The sequence below is a fragment of the Pan paniscus genome, chromosome 19, assembly GCF_029289425.2.
Source record: "Pan paniscus chromosome 19, NHGRI_mPanPan1-v2.0_pri, whole genome shotgun sequence".
NCBI lineage: Eukaryota > Metazoa > Chordata > Mammalia > Primates > Hominidae > Pan > Pan paniscus.
In genome coordinates this window covers 53181924-53190802 of record NC_073268.2, presented here as the reverse complement: position 1 = coordinate 53190802, position 8879 = coordinate 53181924, and positions in this window count along the sequence as shown.

The window sequence follows — 8879 nt, the reverse complement described above, 5'->3', positions numbered from 1 at the left end:
AGATTGTGCCACTGCACTCCAGCCTGGGCGACAGAGCAAGACTCTCTAAAAAAAGAAAAAAGAAAAAAATATACAAATCCTAGCACTTTGGGAGGCTGAGGCAGGAGGATCACTTGAGCCCAGGAGTTTGAGACCAGCATGGGCGATGTAGTGAGACCCTGTCTCTATTTAAAACAAATAAACAGCCGGGTGCAGTGGCTCACGCCTGTAATCCTAGCACTTTGGGAGACTGAGGCAGGTGGATCACAAGGTCAGGAGATCAAGACCATCCTGGCTAACACGGTGAAATCCCATCTCTACTAAAAATAAAAAAATAAAAAACAATTATTCGGGCGTGGTGGCACGTGCCTGTAGTCCCAGCTACTTGGGAGGCTGAGGCAGGAGAATCGCTTGAACCCAGGAGGCAGAGGTTGCAGTGAGCCGAGGTCACACCACTGCACTCCAGCCTGGGTGACAGAGTGAGACTCCATCTCAAAAAACAAACAAAACAAACAAATAAACAAAACCCAGTCTCTACTAAAAATACAAAAATTAGCCAAGTGTGGTGGTGCATACCTGTATTCCCAGCTACTCAGGTGGCTGAGGTAGGAGTATTACTTGAGCCCAGGAGGTCGAGGCTGCAGATCGTGCCACTGCACTCCAGTCTGGGTGACAGAGCGAGACCCTGTCTCCAAAAAGCTCTTTTTCCTGGGTCAGAGTCAACCTTCAGAGAACACCCCATGCTGGGTAAAAATAAACATTTTCTTTCTTCTTTTTCTTTTCTTTTTTTTTTTTTAAGACGGAGTTTTGCTCTTGTTGCCCAGGCTGAAGTGCAATGGCGCAATCTCGGCTCACTGCAACCGCCACCTCCTGGGTTCAAGCAATTTTCTTGTCTCAGCTTCCCAAGTAGCTGGGGTCACAGGCGTGCACCACCATGCCTGGCTAATTTTGTATTTTTAGTAGAGATGGGGTTTCACCATGTTGGTCAGGCTGGTCTCCAACTCCTGACCTCAAGTGATCCACCTGCCTGGGCCTCCCAAAGTGCTGGGATTACAGCATGAGCCACTGTGTCCAGCAAAAATGAATGTTTTCATCACAGGTGCAACATGCTCCCCCACAGCCTGTCCCAACATGGTAGCCTGTATCTTTGGTGAATGCCCAGGCTTGGGGGAACAGGGGTGTCAATGGCACAGTGGCTCACACCTATAATTCCAGCACTTTGGGAGGCTGAGGCAGGTAGACTGCTTGAGGTCAGGAGTTCGAGAGCAGCCTGGCCAACATGGTGAAACCCTTCTCTACTAAAAATACAAAAATTAGCCAGGCATGGTGGCGCATGCCTGTAATCCTAGCTACTTGGAGGCTGAGGCAGGAGAATTGCTTGAACCCCGGAGGTGGAGGTTGCAGTGAGTGGAGATCGCAACACTGCACTCCAGCCTGGGCAACAGAGCGAAACTCTGTCTCCAAAAAAAAAGAGCCTGGCACAGTGGCTTGGGCTTGTGCTTGCAGTCCCAGCTACTCTGGAGGCTGAATTAGGAGGATCCCTTGAGCCCAGGAGTTTGAGGCTAGCCTGGCCAACATAGCAAGACCCAAGCTCCAAATAAGTAATAATAATAATAATGTGATGATTCTCACATACCCATTCTATCTTTTGCTGACTTCCTGTCTTTTTGTTCACTTATCTAGCTCTCCAGCCAAGCTCTGAGCTTCCTGAGGGCAGGGCTGGTGTCCCATTCATTTCTCTATCCAGAGGACACACGAGTTGTGCTCACCTGACACCAGCTGAGCAGCCAAACAGTTCCATTAGCCAATTTGATTTGAGCAGATTGGTGCACACTACTGTGCACCAGTATTGGGTCCCAGCTACTCGGGAGGCTGAGGTGGAAGGATCCCTTGAGCTGGAGAGGTGGATGTTGCAGTGAGCCAAGATCGCACCACTGCACTCCAGCTTGGGGGACTACGTGAGATGCTGTCTCAAAAGAAAGAAAAAAAAGAAAAGAAAAAAAGGAAAAGAAACAAACAAAAGTCAAGAGACAAGCTTTGGTGAAACCTTGGGGAGGGAGGCAGTGAACTTGTTTGAAGACTACCTCTCCAAGTTCTATCTCTGGATGAAGAGTTTTAAGGGAAATTAGGGGAGTACAAATGATGATCAAGGCATTCTTATGAAACGCGCAGTCTCAGGCTGGCAGTTAAGGGTTAATTCCTTGGTCAATGTCTTGTGGCCATCTGCAGGCACCATCAAGCTGTTCTTATCAGGCTGGTCAGCCTGTTCCTAGAGTTGTTGGTCAGCGTATTTTCTTTTATGTCTATCGAAGGTCCTGTTTTCCTGAGGCTGTTTTTAATGAAAAATCGACAAACTCAAACAAAGCATAATTATATCAGGCAAACAAACTTTTCTCTAACATGGAGTCAGTACTGTTAAATAAATGAACAAATTTGAACAAGGAATACTGTCCCGGTTAGATAACTGTGATTATAAGTGAAGTCCAGATTTGCCCCTAGTTACTTTGCCAGAATTTCTTCTGAAATGCTTTACTTATTTATTTACTTTTGTTGTGGTAAAATAGATATAAATATACATGAAATTTACCATTTTAACCTTTTTTTTTTTTTTTGAGACGAAATTTTGCCCAGGCTGGAGTGCAATGGCGCAATCTCAGCTCACCATAACCTCTGCTTCCCGGGTTCAAGGGATTCTCCTGCCTCAGCCTCCTGAGTAGCTGGGATTACAGGCATGCGCCACCGTGTCCAGCTAATTTTGTATTTTTAGTAGAGATGGGGTTTCTCCATGTTGGTCAGGCTGGTCTCGAACTCCCGACCTCAGGTGATCCGCCCACCTCAGCCTCCCAAAGTGCTGGGATTATAGGCATGAGCCACTGTGCCCGGGCCATTTTACCCATTTTTAAGGATATAGTTCAGTGGTATTAAGTATATTCGCATTGTTGCACAACCATCACCACCCTTTGTCTCCAGAACTTTTTCATCTTCCCAAACTGAAACTCTGCACCCATTAAACACTCACTCCCCAGGTATATTTTCCTTAGAGAAATTTCAATTCAAGCCCTTTGCCCATTTTTTAATTGGGTTGTTTTCAGATATGTGATTTGCAAATATTTTCTCCCACTCTGTGGGTTGCCTTTTCACTGTGTTGATAGTGTCTTTTTTTTTTTTTTTTTTTTGAGACAGTCTCGTTCTGTTGCCCAGGCTGGAGTGCAGTGATGCAATCTTGGCTCACTGCAACCTCCACCTCTCGGGTTCAAGTGATTCTCCTGCCTCGGCCTCCCAAGTAGCTGAGACTACAGGCATGCACCACCACGCCCAGCTTTTTTTTTTTTTGTATTTTTAGTAGAGACGGGGTTTCACCATGTTGGCCAGGCTGCTCTCAAACTCCTGACCTCAGGTGATCTGTCCACCTCAGCCTCCCAAAGTGCTGGGATTACAGGCATGAGCCACCGTGCCAGGCTGATAGTGTCTTTTGATGCACAAGCCAAATGTTTCTACGGTTCCAGTAGCAGCCTCTCCAGAAGCATTTAAACTCCACCTCAAGGGCTCATTGCACAGCATGCACACAAAGGCTTGTAGGTGGCCTTCCCGGTTAGGGTTTGGAGGGCCCAGACCTTCCAAGCAGGAGAGCCGGTTGCCTAGAGCAAGTCTGATGTGCGGTCATCTCCCTTGACCCTTGAAGTAGGCATGATTCTAATGTTACCTGAGAAGAACTGAGGCCCACAGGGATTTCATGGAAGCAGATACAATAGCAAAGATGCCAGGATTCTCAGAAGGTGAGTCATTTTCCAAAACTCTTCTGTTTCCCCAACTAAAAACTGGAAGTGAACCTGCCTTTGTGGGCACAAAGGTGGTGGTGAAGGAGGCTCCGAGAGCCACTGATGTAGAAGGTGGAGGCAGAGAGAGGACTTACAGGCCCCCGACCTGGGTCAGGGTTCTTCAGGCCTCCACATCTTCATGGGCCACCCAAGTTGTTCTCACCACTATAATCTTCTTTAAACCTTACAGAAACATCATACATTTATTTCCACCTACAGCCTACCATGTTACTTTGGAGTCACAGGACTTGGAATTGAAAGCCCTGGATTAACATCTCAGTCCTGCCATTGAATGGCTTGAGCACTGGGCCAGGCACTTTGCATAGCTCAAGACTTCACTTTGTAAAATGCAGATGAGAGTGGCAAGCTCAAAGTTTGCAAAAGCTCCTGTCTAGCCCAGAGCCTGGTGCATAGTAGATGCCTGATAAATAGGGGTTAAATCTGAGAAATTCCATGACATCCAGAGAGAAGAAACAATTTCCAATGGTTCTGGCATTCAACGACAACTTATCAGCAAGCAAACTACATGCCAGGTGCTCTACAGCCATTATCTTCTTCTTCTTTTTTTTTTTTTTTCTGAGACAGAGTCTCGCTCTTGTGACCCAGGCTAGAGTGCAGTGGCGCAATCTCAGCTCACTGCAACCCCCGCCTCCCGGGTTCAAGCTTCTCCTACCTCAGCCTCCTGAGTGGCTGGGATCACAGGCGCCTGCCACCACGCCCGGCTAATTTTTGTACTTTTAGTAGAGACGGGGTTTTGCCATGTTGGTCAAGTTGGTCTCTAACTCCTGACCTCAGGTGATCCACCCATCTTGGCCTCCCAAAGTGCTGGGATTACAGGAGTGAGCCACCACACCTGGCCTCTTACTTCATTTTTATAACAACCACATTATTCCCACTTTTAGGATGTAGAAACAGGCTCAGAGAGGTTAAGACATTTAGCCAAGCTAGGCCAGGCATGGTGGCTCACGCCTGTAATCCCAGCACTTTGGGAGGCTGAGGTGGGCGGATCACGAGGTCAGGAGATCAAGACCATCCTGGCTAACACGGTGAAACCCCGTCCCTACTAAAAAAAATAATACAAAAAATTAGCTGGGCATGGTGGTGGGCGCCTGTAGTCCCAGCTACTCGGGAGGCTGAGGCAGGAGAATGGCGTGAACCCAGGAGGCGGAGCTTGCAGTGAGCTGAGATTGCTCCACTGCATTCCAGCCTGGGCAACAGAGTGAGACTCTTTCTCATTTAAAAAAAGAAAAGGAGGAAAGAAAGAAAGAAAGAAAGAAAGAAAGAAAGAAAGAAAGAAAGAAAGAAAGAAAGAAAGAAAGAAAGAAAGAAAGAAAGAAAGAAAGAAAGAAAGAAAGAAAGAAAGAAAGAAAGAAAGAAAGAAAGAAAGAAAGAAAGAAAGAAAGAAAGAAAGAAAGAAAGAAAGAAAGAAAGAAAGAAAGAAAGAAAGAAAGAAAGAAAGAAAGAAAGAAAGAAAGAAAGAAAGAAAGAAAGAAAGAAAGAAAGAAAGAAAGAAAGAAAGAAAGAAAGAAAGAAAGAAAGAAAGAAAGAAAGAAAAGAAAGAAAGAAAGAAAGAAAGAAAGAAAGAAAGAAAGAAAGAAAGAAAGAAAGAAAGAAAGAAAGAAAGAAAGAAAGAAAGAAAGAAAGAAAGAAAGAAAGAAAGAAAGAAAGAAAGAAAGAAAGAAAGAAAGAAAGAAAGAAATTTAGCCAATCTCACACAGTTAGGAACCTGGAATGTGAACACAGGTGGTATGATTTTCAAGGACGTGTTTCCTCCCCCCAACTTTTTATTAATAACATACAGAAAAGTTGGAAGAATGTTTTAATAAACACCCACATACCCTCCCCCCAGTTTCAACAATTGTTAACATATTGGCACATTTACTTTACCCTGCTATCTCTAAATATATACATTCTTTTTTTGTTTGTTTGTTTGTTGTTTTGTTTTGTTTTTGATACAGAGTCTTGCTCTGTCTCCCAGGCTGGAGTGTGGTGGCACAATCTCGGCTCACTGCAACCTCCACCTCCCAGGTTCAAGCAATTCTTGTGCCTCAGCCTCCCGAGTAGCTGGGATTACAGGTGCCCACCACCACAACCGGCTAATTTTCATATTTTTAGTAGAGACGGGGTCTCACCATGTTGGCCAGGCTGGTCTTGAACTCCTGACCTCAAGTGATCCGCTCGCCTCAGCCACCCAAAGTGCTGGGATTACAGATGTGAGCCACCGCAGCAGCCCTACTTTGGTTTTTTTTTTTTTTTTTGAGACAGAGCCTCTCTCTGTTGCCCAGGCTGGAGTGCAGTGGTGCAATCTCGGCTCACTGCAACCCCTGCCTCCCAGTTTCAAGCGATTCTCCTGTCTCAGCCTCTGGAGTAGCTGGGATTACAGGCATGAGCCACCATGCCTGGCTAATTTTTGTATTTTTAGTAGAGACAGGGTTTCTCCATGTTGGCCAGGCTGGTCTCGAACTCCTGATCTCAGGTGATCCACCCGCCTCAGCCTCCCAAAGTGCTGAGATTACAGGCGTGAGCCACCGTCCCCAGCCCCATATATACATACTTTGAACTAGTTGAGTAAGGTACAGATGTCACACCTACTATGGATTGAATGTTTGTGATGTGATGGTATTTGGAGTTGGGGCCTATGGGGGTAATTAGAGTTGGATGAGTTCATGGGGTAAGATACTGCTTATGATGGGCATGGTGCCCTTGTAAGAAGGGACACCAGAGAGCTTGTCTCTCTGAGAGCATGCACTAAGGAAAGGGCATTTGAGGACACAGTGGCAAAGTAGCCCTCTGCAAAACAGGAAGAGAGCCCTCACTGGAGTGCAACTATGTTGGCATCCTGATCTCAGACTTCCAGCATCCAGAATGTGAGAAAATAAATGTCTGTTGTTTATGCCACCAAGTCCATGGTATGTCACACAGGCTGGAGTGCAGTGGCTCGATCTCGGCTCACTGCAAGCTCCGCCTCCCAGGTTCACACCATTCTCCTGCCTCAACCTCCTGAGTAGCTGGGACTACAGGCGCCTGCCACCACGCCTGGCTATTTTTTTCTTTTTTTGTATTTTTTAGTAGAGACAGGGTTTCACCGTGTTAGCCAGGATGGTGTCGATCTCCTGACCTCGTGATCTGCCCGCCTCGGCCTCCCAAAGTGCTGGGATTAAAGGCGTGAGCCACCGCGCCTGGCCCAAGTCCATGGTATTCTATGGCAGCCTGAGCTGACTAAGACAACCCCCAAATACTGCATGTACATCTGCTAAGAATAAAGACATTCGCTTACATCATCACACCAAGAAAATTGGTAAGCTCCAGAATATTCAATATCCAATTCGTAGTTAGATTTCTTCCAAATTGTCCTCAGAATGTTTTTTATTTATTCAAAATTTTTGTTTATTTATTTAATTCATTTTAGAGACAGCATCTCACTCTATGGCCCAGGCTGGTGTGCAGTGGTGTGATTATGGCTCACTGCAGCCTCTACCTTCTGGGCTCACGTGATCCTCTTGCCTCAGCCTTCTCAGTAATCAGGACTACAGGTACACGCCACCACACCCAGCTCGGAATGTCTTTTTTTTTTTTTTGAGATGGAGTTTCTCTCTTATTGCACAGGCTGGAATGCAGTGGCGCGATCTTGGCTCATTGCAACCTCTGCCTCCCGGGTTCAAGCGATTCTCCTGCCTCAGCCTCCCAAGTAGCTGGGACTACAGGCATGCGCCACCACGCCCAGCTAATTTTTTGTATTTTTGGTAGAGATGGGGTTTCACCGTGTTAGCCAGGATGGTCTCGATCTCCTGACCTCGTGATCCACCCGCCTTGGCCTCCCAAAGTGCTGGGATTACAGGCGTGAGCCACTGCACCCGGCCTCTAATTTTGTACTTTTAATAGAGATGGGGTTTTGCCATATTGGCCAGGCTGGTCTTGAACTCCTGACCTCAGGTGATCCACCCACCTGGGCCTCCCAAAATGATAGGATTACAGGTGTGAGCCTCTGCGCCTGGCCCAGAATGTCTTTTTATAGGTGCTTTTAAATTTTTCAACCAGAATTAACTGGCCATGGTAGCATGTGCCTGTAGTCCTAGCTACTTGGGAGGTTGAGGCTGGAGGATCACTTGAGCCCAGGAGTTCAAGGCTGCAGTCAGCCATGATCATGCCACTACACTCCAGCCTGGGTGATAGAGAGACACCCCATCTCTAAAAAAAGAAAAATAGCCTGTAATCCCAGCACTTTGGGAGGCCGAGGCGGGCGGATCACGAGGTCAGGAGATTGAGACCATCCTGGCTAACATGGTGAAACCCCATCTCTACTAAAAATACAAAAAATTAGCCGGGCATGGTGGCAGGCGCCTGTAGTCCCAGCAACTCAGGAGGCTGAGGCAGGAGAATCGCTCGAACCCGGGAGGCGGAGGTTTGCAGTGAGCCGAGATTGTGCCACTGCACTCCAGCCTGGGCGACGGAGCGAGACTGCGTCTCAAAAAAAGAAAAAAAGATAGCCTGGCGCGGTGGCTCACGCCTGTAATCCCAGCACTTTGGGAGGCCAAGGCGGACGGATCACGAGGTCAGGAGATCGACACCATCCTGGCTAGCACGGTGAAACCCCGTCTCTACTAAAAATACAAAAAATTAGCCGGGTGTGGTGGCAGGCGCCTGTAGTCCCAGCTACTCGGGAGGCTGAGGCAGGAGAATGGCGTGAACCCGGGAGATGGAGCTTGCAGTGAGCCGAGATCGCGCCACTGCACTCCAGCCTGGGCAACAGAGAGAGACTCCGTCTCAAAAAAAAAAAAAAAAGAAAAAAATATATAAATGTAAATAAAATAAAAATTTCAACCAGAATCTGGACAAGTTCCACACACGTAACATTTTTTTCATTTAGAACAATCTCCCTACTTACCCCCTGGCCACTGTCATTGACAATTTTGATGAACCAAGGCCAATTGCCTTATAAAATGTTCCACTTTCTACATTTATCTGATGTTTCCTCATGCCTAAACTCAGTTACAGTATTTTTGGCAAGAATTCTACATAAGAGATGCTGTCAGCCAGATGAGGTGGCTCATGCCTGTAATCCTAGCACCTTGGGAGGCCGAG